The sequence below is a fragment of the Barbatula barbatula genome (genome assembly GCF_947034865.1).
Source record: "Barbatula barbatula genome assembly, chromosome: 12".
NCBI lineage: Eukaryota > Metazoa > Chordata > Actinopteri > Cypriniformes > Nemacheilidae > Barbatula > Barbatula barbatula.
Genome location: NC_136775.1, coordinates 2,199,018 through 2,211,045, shown reverse-complemented (window position 1 = coordinate 2,211,045; position 12,028 = coordinate 2,199,018).

Here is a 12,028-nt window from a genome sequence, read left to right as displayed (position 1 = left end):
TAGGCCGCAGGTCGATGATCGACTTTGTGGTCGTTTCATCTGACCTGCGACCATATGTTTTGGACACTCGGGTTAAGAGAGGGGCGGAGCTGTCAACTGATCACCACCTGGTGGTGAGTTGGATCCGATGGCAGGAGAGGAAGCTGGACAGACTCGGCAGACCCAAACGTACTGTAAGGGTCTGCTGGGAACGCCTGGCCGAGTCTCCTGTCAGAGAGATCTTTAACTCCCACCTCCGGCAGAGCTTCAACCAGATCCCGAGGGAGGCTGGAGACATTGAGTCCGAGTGGACCATGTTCTCCGCCTCCATTGTCGAAGCGGCCACTCGGAGCTGTGGCCGTAAGGTCTCCGGTGCCTGTCGAGGCGGGAATCCCCGAACCCGGTGGTGGACACCGGAAGTAAGGGAAACCGTCAAGCTGAAGAAGGAGTCTTATCGGGCCTGGTTGGCTTGTGGGACTCCTGAGGCAGCTGACAGGTACCGGCAGGCCAAGCGGACTGCTGCCCGGGTGGTTGTGGAGGCAAAAACTCGGGCCTGGGAGGAGTTTGGTGAGGCCATGGAGAAGGACTATCGACTGGCCTCGAAGAGATTCTGGCAAACCGTCCGGCGCCTCAGGAGAGGGAAACAGTGCCCTACCAACGCTGTTTACAGTGGAGGTGGGAGGCTGTTGACCTCAACTGGGGATGTCGTCGGTCGGTGGAAGGAGTACTTCGAGGATCTCCTCAATCCCACCGTCACGTCCTCCATTGAGGAAGCAGAGGCTGAGGGCTCAGAGGTGGACTCGTCCATCACCCAAGCCGAAGTCACGGAGGTAGTCAAGAAACTCCTCAGTGGCAGGGCACCGGGGGTGGATGAGATTCGCCCTGAGTACCTCAAGTCTCTGGATGTTGTGGGGCTGTCTTGGCTGACACGCCTCTGCAGCTTCGCGTGGCGGTCGGGGACAGTGCCTCTGGGATGGCAGACCGGGGTGGTGGTCCCTCTTTTTAAGAAGGGGGACCGGAGGGTGTGTTCCAACTACAGGGGGATCACACTTCTCAGCCTTCCCGGGAAAGTCTATGCCAGGGTACTGGAGAGGAGAATACGGCCGATAGTAGAACCTCGGATTCAGGAGGAACAGTGTGGTTTTCGTCCAGGCCGTGGAACGCTGGACCAGCTCTACACCCTCTACAGGGTGCTGGAGGGTGCATGGGAGTTTGCTCAACCAATCCACATGTGTTTTGTGGATTTGGAGAAGGCATTCGACTGTGTCCCTCGCGGCATCCTGTGGAGGGTGCTTCGGGAGTATGGGGTCTGTGGTCCTTTGCTAAGGGTTGTCAGGTCCCTGTCCGACCGAAGCAGGAGCTTGGTTCGCATTGCCGGCAGTAAGTCGGACCTGTTCCCAGTGCATGTCGGACTCCAGCAGGGCTGCCCTTTGTCACCGGTTCTGTTCGTAATTTTTATGGACAGAATTTCTAGGCGCAGCCAGGGGCCGGAGGGTGTCAGGTTTAGGGACCACACGATCTCGTCTCTGCTATTTTCGGATGATGTTGTCGTGTTGGCCCTTCAAACCAGGACCTTCAGCATGCACTGGGACGGTTTACAGCAGAGTGTGAAGCGGCTGGAATGAAAATCAGTACCTCCAAATCCGAGGCCATGGTCCTCAGTCGGAAAAGGGTGGCTTGCCCACTTCAGGTTGGTGGAGAGTTCCTTCCTCAAGTGGAGGAGTTTAAGTATCTCGGGGTCTTGTTCACGAGTGAGGGGAGGAGGGAACGGGAGATTGACAGACGGATCGGTGCAGCTTCTGCAGTAATGCGGTCGATGTACCGGTCCGTCGTGGTGAAGAAAGAGCTGAGCCGCAAGGCAAAGCTCTCAATTTACCGGTCAATCTACGTTCCTACTCTCACCTATGGTCATGAGCTTTGGGTCATGACCGAAAGGACAAGATCCCGGATACAGGCGGCTGAAATGAGCTTCCTCCGCAGGGTGGCTGGGCGATCCCTTAGAGATAGGGTGAGAAGCTCGGTCACCCGCGAGGAGCTCGGAGTAGAGCCGCTGCTCCTCCACATCGAGAGGGGTCAGCTGAGGTGGCTTGGGCATCTGTTACGGATGCCTACTGGACGCCTTCCTCGGAAGGTGTTCCGGGCCCATCCGACCGGGAGGAGACCCCGGGGAAGACCTAGGACACGCTGGTGGGACTATGTCTCCCGGCTGGCCTGGGAACGCCCCGGTGTCCCCCCGGAAGAGCTGGAGGAAGTGTCTAGGGTGAGGGATGTCTGGGCATCTCTGCTTAGACTGCTGCCCCCGCGACCCGGCCCCGGATAAGCGGAAGAAAATGGATGGATGGATGGAAGTCTAGAATCTGACCGAGAGCATCAGTTTAGCCCTAAGACAGGTCTTCATACCCCTCAAAGCCTACGCCCTTGAAAATAAATGCCACCTTGAACTCAGACATCAAAACAAATCTACAATAAATATCCAAGTTCTGGAGCAACCTGAAGGAGATGGAGCATTTGAATCCGTGATCAGTCTGAATCCTGCACAATAGTCACTGGACCCTTCGCTGTCAGCGTGGAGGGAGTTTGGCAAAGTCTGGTGAAGAAACGGAGAGCCCTCGCGAATGCTGTGCTAAATAGATTCACTCCGAGGTTACTTCAAAGGACAGACGTGAGTCAGCCTTCTGCTAAAGTAAATAAAGTACATTTATATTGATAATGATATGAACCATATCAGTTATGGCCCATCATCGTTTTATATTTTACGATCAGAGCACTTTTGTTTTAATCAATCTAAAGCTATATAATTGATATACTATATAAATTCAGTAATCAAGGCAATGTTTTATGGCCTGTGCTGCCTGACACATGATCACTTCGTCCAATTTACGATGTTCAAGTAATTTCTGCAGTTCTGTGCAAGGACTCGGATACTCCATGACAATTTTGATGTGGTCTGGGAAGTCAAACCACCCCAACATTTGAATGGGATGTTTTTGCAGCCAACACAACATGGCCACTAAAGTCATCACAGGTTGTCTATAGCCAGCCTAAAAATAAAAAAAGAGATCTTTAGATTTATAATATTATATTATAGTTATATATATATATATATATATATATATATATATATATATATATATATATATATATATATGTATGTTTATACAAATATTGTTATATTTGGATGTGCATTTCATTAATTTGATCCATGTAGATACGATCAAAAGAGCCAAAGCTCTGTGGGTACTCATGCTATCTTGTCTTTTTCATTTCTATTTCTTGTCAACTATAGGTTTATATTAATCATATTGTACCAATTACAATTAAATGACTATTATTTATATATACTATATCAATTCAGCTATCATCTTACAACATTAATGTAAGTGTTGTTTTTACACCTTAAAGGGCTAGTTCACCCCAAAATTAAAATTCTGTCATAATTTACTCTTCCACTGGTGTTTTAAAAAATGTATAAATTACTTTGTTCTGATAAACACAGAGATATTTGGAACAATGTTAGCAACTTTCAGTTCTGGGGCATCATCCACTACCATGCAAGAGTTTAAACGTTTCCAAGATGCATTGCAGCATGTTCAATTCTATGTTTTTTATTTATTTTTCTTTTAAAGATTACTGTTTTGGTTCTTGTTGGCTTAATGCATGCTTTATTGTTGTATACGTTTTTTTAATGAATGATGGTTTTATAATTGTTACCATGGTTGTTGAGGTTTGTTTGTTCAATGTTGAGGTGTAAGTCCATGACACAATGGCACAACCTGTATAAATGCACTCAACATACATTTATTTTACAGTTATTTGTTTTGGTCCGTCTGAGCCAGAAAACAAATAAAATTGTAGTAAATAATTAATACCTTTGTTTATTTTGAAATAATCTATATTCCTTTTTATATTCAGCAAAAATATATTATTAATAATATTTTGTTCTGTTGTTCATTAGGTAAACTTCCGTATTTAGGCAAACAGCTTTAACCTGTATTTTTTGTGACTTGTTCATCAAATAGTCTAAAACTAACACCAGAAATTGTTTTAATTGGCATAAATGTACGACAAACAGAGGATTTACACATAAAGGTTTTCCCCTCGCAAACAGTATTTGTGTGTAGTGTACTGAGAGCTCTGCGTCTGTTTACATCAGTACGATAACAACTGCACAATTGAACATTATTTATGAAAAAAATGATTGTCAACTGTTTCAATGAAGTAAAATTGTCAATCTTACAGTATATTTCCAGATATATATGTCTTAAAAACAGGCGTCACTGTTGATTTATAACATATCAGACCACTGTCAAAGGTTCTCTTTTGTCTTATGAGCCAAATACACAATCATATCCTAATGATTTATTAAGTAACGTGTTAATCGCTCATGTTTGATCTGAGATGTTTTAATAGTTTACTGTTTGTTCTTCTGTGTGTTGTTGATCAACATGCCAGAGTCACATGTAGAAGATGTGGCTTCTTCAAGAAAGCATGGGATGCTGTAAAGGTTTGCAGCTGCAACGAGACCAGAGTGGAGGTCATTGATCCTGCGCTGCTGCCGGACACCTACGTCCCACGTGTCCCTGATCTTCAGCAAACTTCTGGTCATGACTAGAGGGTGGCTAAATTGGTTCCTAATATTTCATAATTTACCAGGGGTTAGGTTTTAACTCTGGGTGTTTGTAAACTGATGTTTCGCACTGTACTTCACTAAAGGCTGGGTTAACCCTCTTATTTGCGTATTTGCCACATCAAGTTATCATGGGATAAATGCTTAAGTGTCAAACTCACTGATTAAAGTGTGGTCGCTCTAAATATTGTGAGCACTGTTCAGTATCTGATTGGGTTTACCCTGCATCAGCATAACCCCGGGGAACAATGTGTGATAACCCCGCGGTGGCAGGACAGAGCCTCTGTGACAAAAATACATTTCTGTTAAGATCTGTCATGGTTTTACCATCTTCAACCGCACAGTAGGTTCCCAAAGACTTCAGGGGCACAAGTCCGTTGTTATGTATGCACCAATATGTTCAATATTCCATTTTGTGTTTTAGAATACACACGGGGGAACCGGAGATCTGGCTGAACTGTTTAGACAAGTTTTATTCGGAACACCGCCACCACACTCACCAACCGCACAGGGGTGCCCTATAGTGGCCATCAGGTATTGTAACAACTCAAATACATTACATCTTTCCCTCCTTATTTCAGTCTACCCCGTGTTTTCATTTTAACAAAGGAACATCAATTTCTTAGGGAAATAACAGTTAGGACCCAACAAATAGTGGCCCACCCTCAAGCAATATTATTTGTAATGTTCACTTAGTTACTTACACAACAGTATGTGACACTGTTAACATATAGAACATTAACACATTTTACAGATCAAGTCTGTTAGTTGGTTTACGGGTTCTAACTGAAAATCTTCTTACATTTGGGGAAGAAACAATAGCTGGCTCAACGAGCTGGGTTACATGTTGATCTGGAGAATTTGGTTCAGTGTCATTAGCTGTTAAAGGCAATTCTTGCTCCTTAACTTCCATTGTTGGTGATGTACTGTTTTCTGCTGACCGTGATTCTGTGCTTTTTGTAATTTCTGAATGACAGTCTAACATTTGATCCGCGTGTCTTTTCCAGCTTTGTGAACTGTCCCCTTGAACAGTGTACGACACTGGTCCTGACTGAGAAGAAACAGTACCAGTTTTCCACTTCTCCTCTCCCCGTCGATAATCTCTGACCAGCACTGAGTCACCCACATTGAAGTCTCTGTGTTTGGCATGGAAGGCACGATGAGAACATTGTACTTTTTGTGCTTGCTCCACAGTCATTTTCACACTTGGTTTCAGTAGATCCAGTCGTGTCCTCAATCTTTGATGCAAGAATATCATGGCAGGTGCTTCTTTTGTTGTGCTATGTTGTGTATTCCTGTACTGTAATAAGAAAGAGTCTAATCTCTGTTGTGACGGAACTAGTTTCTTGGATGCTTTCAGTGAGTGTTTAAAAGTCTGCACGAAACACTCAGCTAGCCCGTTGGTGGCTGGCTGAAATGGGGCAGAGCGGACGTGTTTAACACCATTTGATTTCAGAAAACATTGAAACTCCTCTGAAGTAAATTGTGGGCCATTGTCGCTCACCAATGTTTCGGGTATACCGTAGCGACTGAATAGACCACGCAGCACTTGAATTGTCTTGGCGGAAGTTGTCGAATCCATCACCTGGACCTCTGTCCATTTTGAGTGTGCATCAACAACTACCAGAAACATTCGTCCTTCGAATGGACCAGCAAAGTCGATGTGAATTCGCTGCCAAGGAACTTCTGGCCATGCCCAGGGATGTAGAGGTGAGAGACACTGAGATTTTTGATTTTGCTGACAGGACGTGCATGTGCTTGATTTCTCTTCAATTTGTGAGTCAATATTTGGCCACCAGATGTAGCTACGTGATAGAGCCTTCATTTACCACACCTGGGTGTCCTGTGTGTAAATCCTCCAACACTCGTTGTCTCAGATTTGGTGGAACGATAACACGCTGTGTTATCGCGGATCTGCGGATCTGCTCTGGTTCCTTTACTGATGTCGCTGCTACACACTGTAAGTGCATCCATTTTATTTATGAGGTACGCGTCCACTGCATCTTTCCTGTTCAAGTGCTGTACCGGCAGTGGCAATCGCGATAACCCATCCGCATTCCCATGGTCATTAGCACTTTTATATTGAATGGTGTAGTTGTGTGCAGCTAGCAGGAGAGCCCATCTCTAAAGTCTTGCGGCAGCCATGGATGGAGTTGCTTTGTTCGGATGGAGTATAGTAGTGAGTGGACGATGGTCTGTTAATAATGTGAAGTGACGTCCATATAGGTAAGTATGAAACTTCCTTACCCCAAAGATAATTCCTAGCGCTTCACGTTCTAGCTGCGCATAGTTTTTTTCAGGTTTACTCAGAGTTCGGGACGCGAAGGCAATGGGTCTTTCTCGCCCATCCGGCATCATGTGGGAAAGTACGGCACCCACCCCGTATGGTGAAGCATCACAGGCCAAACGAACTGGAAGTCTAGGATCATAATGTGTGAGTACACTGGGTGTTAACAGCTGAGTTTTAGCATCTTGGAACGCTTTCTCACACTCCGGCGACCACTCCCATTTTACTTCTGTGTGTAACATTGCATTCAGGGGGTGAAGTACTGTGGCCATATTTGGCACAAATCTTGCATAATAATTAATCAGTCCCAAAAAAGATCGTAGTTGGTTAACATTAACAGGAGCTGGTGCTTCAGCGATGGCGCGCAGTTTGTCTGGAGACTTGTGAAGTCCTGATGCGTCGATCACATGTCCCAAATACTCCACTGACGTTTTGAAAAACTCACTCTTCTCTCTTTTCACACAAAGTCCGCATTTCTCCAGCTGACTTAACACAGCTTCTAGGTTAGCTAAGTGATGAGCATTATCTTTTTCTGTGATCAGGATGTCATCCAAAAAACAATGTACACCCGGTAGTCTTTGTAATACTTGTTACATGACTCGTTGAAATATCGATGGAGCTGAAGTGATACCGAAAGGTAATCTGTTGTACACAAACATCCCCTTGTGGGTCGTGATGGTAAGATATTTGCGTGAATCTTCATGCACAGGGATCTGCAGGTAGGCATGTGAAAGGTCTAGTTTGCTAAATCTCTGTCCTCCAGCTAGTGACGCGAACAGATCTTCAATTCGGGGTAATGGATAATGTTCTGCACACAGAGCTGGATTCACGGTTATCTTGAAATCACCACAGATCCTAACATTGCCACCCTTTTTTATTACAGGTACGATCGGGGTTGCCAATTTAACGGAATCGCACAGGTGAAATGATTCCTTCCTTCAGTAAGCGATCAATTTCTTCTTCCACCTTGGGTCTGATGGTGTACGGTACTACCCGAGCGTGGAAAAATCTTGGTTGGGTTCCCGGTTTCAGACTCAAAGTCGCTGTAAACTCATTGAATTCCCCTAAATCTTCTCTGAATACTTTAGCGTACCTTTTTAGAAGACTTTCAAATGTTCCTTCATTCACTTGATGAACTGCTCTTACCGTCTTTATCTCACGCCAATCTAGACGAATTCTGCGAAGCCATTCTCGTCCCAACAGAGGAGCTGCGTTTCCTGAAACAACATACAAAGGTAAACGTACGTTTTGTCTGTTTAGCTTGACACGCACTTTAATGACGCCTTCTGGTGGAATGACCTCGCCTGTATAAGTCTTGAGAACAACGTTTGTCTGGCGTAATCGAACATGACTCAGCTTATCTCTGTACAGTTCACTTGAGATAATAGGGAGACTGCCGCTCCAGTGTCCACATCCATATCAACTGGCAATCCTTCAATTTTTGGATGAACTTTTATTAACGATGACACTAAATCAGTTTCACTTTTCATTTTGTTCACCTGTGGAGAATCGTGCGATGTTGCTGTTACTTTGTGTAAGATCAGTTCGGTATCCGTGTCCGAATTTGTCTCTTCCTCACTCTTTTCCATATTAGCATCCACTCTGTGAATTGGTCTTTTCTTTGTCTGTCCCTTCCATTTTGCACTTTTTCCTTCATCTGTCTCAGTACCTTTACACATGCGTGCAATGTGGCCTTTCTTCCCACACTTGTGACACACTTGATCTTTGTAAAAGCACTCATTTTGTATATGGTTGGACTTTCCACATCTATAACATTTTTCCTTTGACGACAAAGACATGGCATTTACCTTCAATGAGTTGCTCAAATGCTGTGATTCTCTAGATACAGCCTCCATTGACATCGCTATATCCACAGCCTTTTTATACGTGAGCTCCGATTCAGTTAATAGCTTCCTTTGAATTGATTCGCTACTCAGTCCACACACGAATCGGTCTCGCAGTGCGTCATTTAAATTGTCGCCAAACTTACAGTGCTCTGCCAGTTTCTTTAACACCGCCACATATTGTGCGACACTTTCCCCCTCTGCTTGATTTTGTTTGTGAAATTTAAACCTTTCTGCAATCACATAAAATGACACTAGAAAGTGTTGAATTTGTTTTCCCTCAACGCATGACAGCATGTATAAACAATTGTAAGTCGCTTTGGATAAAAGCGTCTGCCAAATGAATAAATGTAAATGTAAATGTAAATAAACAAGTATTTATTGTGATTGTGTGTATTGTACTGAAAGCTCTGTTTACATCAGTATGATACACAGCAGCTGTTACTCTTATGTTGCCCGAAGTTCTTCATTTGCGATTTATAGACAAAAAATATATCATCTCTAGTATATGCACATTTCATTTCGTCAAGTCATTATGATGAGAAAATCTAGCATCTTGCCTTTCAGAATGTCAGTTTGAAATCCTTTGAAACTGTTTCCGTGAAATGAAATCTCTAATGTTACAGTATATTTCCAGATATTTCCAATACATCCAAAACATCTCATGTGAGTATTTAACAGTTCACAGAGAATCCTGCGCTGTGGCCCGGCACTGTTTTTATTACTATTAAATGTCACTGCCAGATTTGATATAATACAACAATTTCCTCAACTCTAAAACGTCAATCGCTTTTGTTTGGTCTGTGCTCAGAGATGTTTAATAATTTACTCTTCTGTGTTGTAGAGCAACTTGTCAAAGATAAAAAGAGGAAAGGAGTCTGAGGCTTCTTTAAGAGAACATGGAAGGCTATGAAGCGCCCCTTCTGTCGCAGCAGCCACGAGACCAAAGTGGAGGCTGTTGTGCCAGCAGAAGAGTTGATGATGATCTGGATGTAGTCAACATTACTAGCAGCGACTGGTCTGTCGGCAACAACATCCAGCAGCACTCTGGTCTGCCAGCTGATGTTTCAGCACAAGACACAGAGAGCGTCAGCCTCCAGAACAGTGAGGAGAACCAACCAGAACAAGGCGAGATGACAAACCTGGACTTATGCCGATAATAGATAGAAGAGCATTTGCCTTTTCATTGTGATCCAAATGACTCATTTTGTTGATAATCACTGTTTTTTGTTCTGTGATTTAGAAAAGCATGCCAGGACTTCCGGTTATGAGGAGTGCAGAATAGTCGCGCGCTCAGCCTGCTCCCGCCGTTTCATTTTTAATTTTCTTGCCAAACCTTCGAATTTTAATTTATACGGTCAACAAAAGTTTAATAAAGTGTTTGTAAGTGCTCGGAACACTTCATCATGCCTAAGGCTATAAAGCACGCGGAAAAAGACAAGGAGGGTTCTTCGTCAATGGCTAGCATTTCCATGGCTGAAATTAGCTCACTGCTGGATGTACACAGAGAGGCCCTTTCGGCTGATTTTAAATCCTCATTCGAGTCTCTTGCATCTACACTGGACAGCATTCATTCCACCATTGCTGACCATGGGCAACGCATTGATTCTCTGGAAGTTGACGCCACTTCAGTTGACCAACGGCTTCAGCATCTCGAGGGCGCCTACTCCGCTTTGCGGAAAGACAACGAGTTGCTCAAACTCAAAGTAGCTGATTTGGAGGGACGTAGCAGACGTCAAAACATTCAGATTATAGGCCTACCTGAATCGATAGAAGGTTCTCGTCCATCAACGTTCTTTTCTCAACTACTTGTTGATGTTCTTGGTACGGAGGTCCTCACTTCGCCCCCTGAGACATCGTGCGCACCGGAGCCTCGCTCCTAAGCCGGCCCCGGGAGGAAGACCGCGACCTGTCATCTTGCATTTCCACCGATTCCAAGTTAAAGACGTCGTAATTCGCGAGGCTCGTAAACGGGGTGCCCTTCTTTATAAAGGCCATACGATTCGTCTGTTTGACGACTACAGCCCCGACGTGGTGAAGCAGCACGCCGAGTACAGAGGTCCCATGACGGAGCTATACAAGCGCGGGTTCAAGCCGGCACTTCTTTACCCGGCCAGACTGCGCATCACTCTACCTAACGGAGATAAAACATGGCTCCAGTCCGCTTCAGATGCTGTTAAATTCATCCAGGACCAGGACTTAAACAAGAACTCGTAAGCTAGCAAATTGGCGCTTTCAGTCTGCGGCTGATGCTAAAACGGTGCAGACCTTTTTCCTGCCTTAGTACGGACGGTAAATGCATGTAATTTTTTATGCATATCTTTTTTTTATTATTATTAAAAAAAAGGGTAAAAAATCTTTTTATACATAAGTCTTGTGTATTTAGCTTCTTATAACATGCATATTTGCACCGTACACCGGCTTTAAGGTGAATGCTGTTTTGATATATTTTCTGTTGACTATATATAGGCATATGACCCCACGGGTCTTATAAGTCCAAGCCATGTTTCTTTCAATGTGTTTTATTCGAGTTGTTTGATATGGTTTAACTTGTTCTCTTAAGGTTTAATTGCACTTGTGTGTGGGGGCAGTGCGATTGTTTTAGGGAAGTAGTAATATTCGCTGATCGTTGTATCAGAGATGTGTTCGTTGCTGTTTTTGTTCTCTTGTTGTTCGCAACCGGGTTGGGGTTAGTATGTTTGTTTTTCTTTTCTTTTTTTTCCTTTTTGTTTATGTGTGTGTTTTCCCTCTTTTTTCTTTAATTTTGTGTGCTGCCTGCTCCTCCCTCTCTTCGGCTGCGGTGAATCTGTCATGGGTGCAGTTTCGTTGGATTATATTACCTCTAACATTCCCTTTCTATGTTAAACTGTAATGCCCAATTGGCTCCTAGTGGTGGGTTGAGGTTTGTCAGCTGGAACGTGAAGGGGCTTAATTCACCTGTTAAAGGCAATAAAGTGATTGATCACTTAAAACATTTAAATGCTAAAATTGCTTTTTTGCAGGAAACCCACCTTAAACCATCTGATCATCTTAAGCTTCGCAGAGGATGGGTAGGCCAACTCTACCATTCTTCATTTTCAAGTAAGGCCCATGGGGCAGCAATATTAGTGCATAGGTCAGTACCCCTGTCCGTCTCTAAAGTCATATCAGATCCCAATGGTCGCTTTATTATTGTTACAGGTAAAATTTTTGGCATTTCTCTGACGCTAGCTAATGTTTACGGCCCAAACTGGGATAATGAGGATTTCTATAAAAAAAATCTTTTTTCAATTCCTGATACAGAGTCTGGTC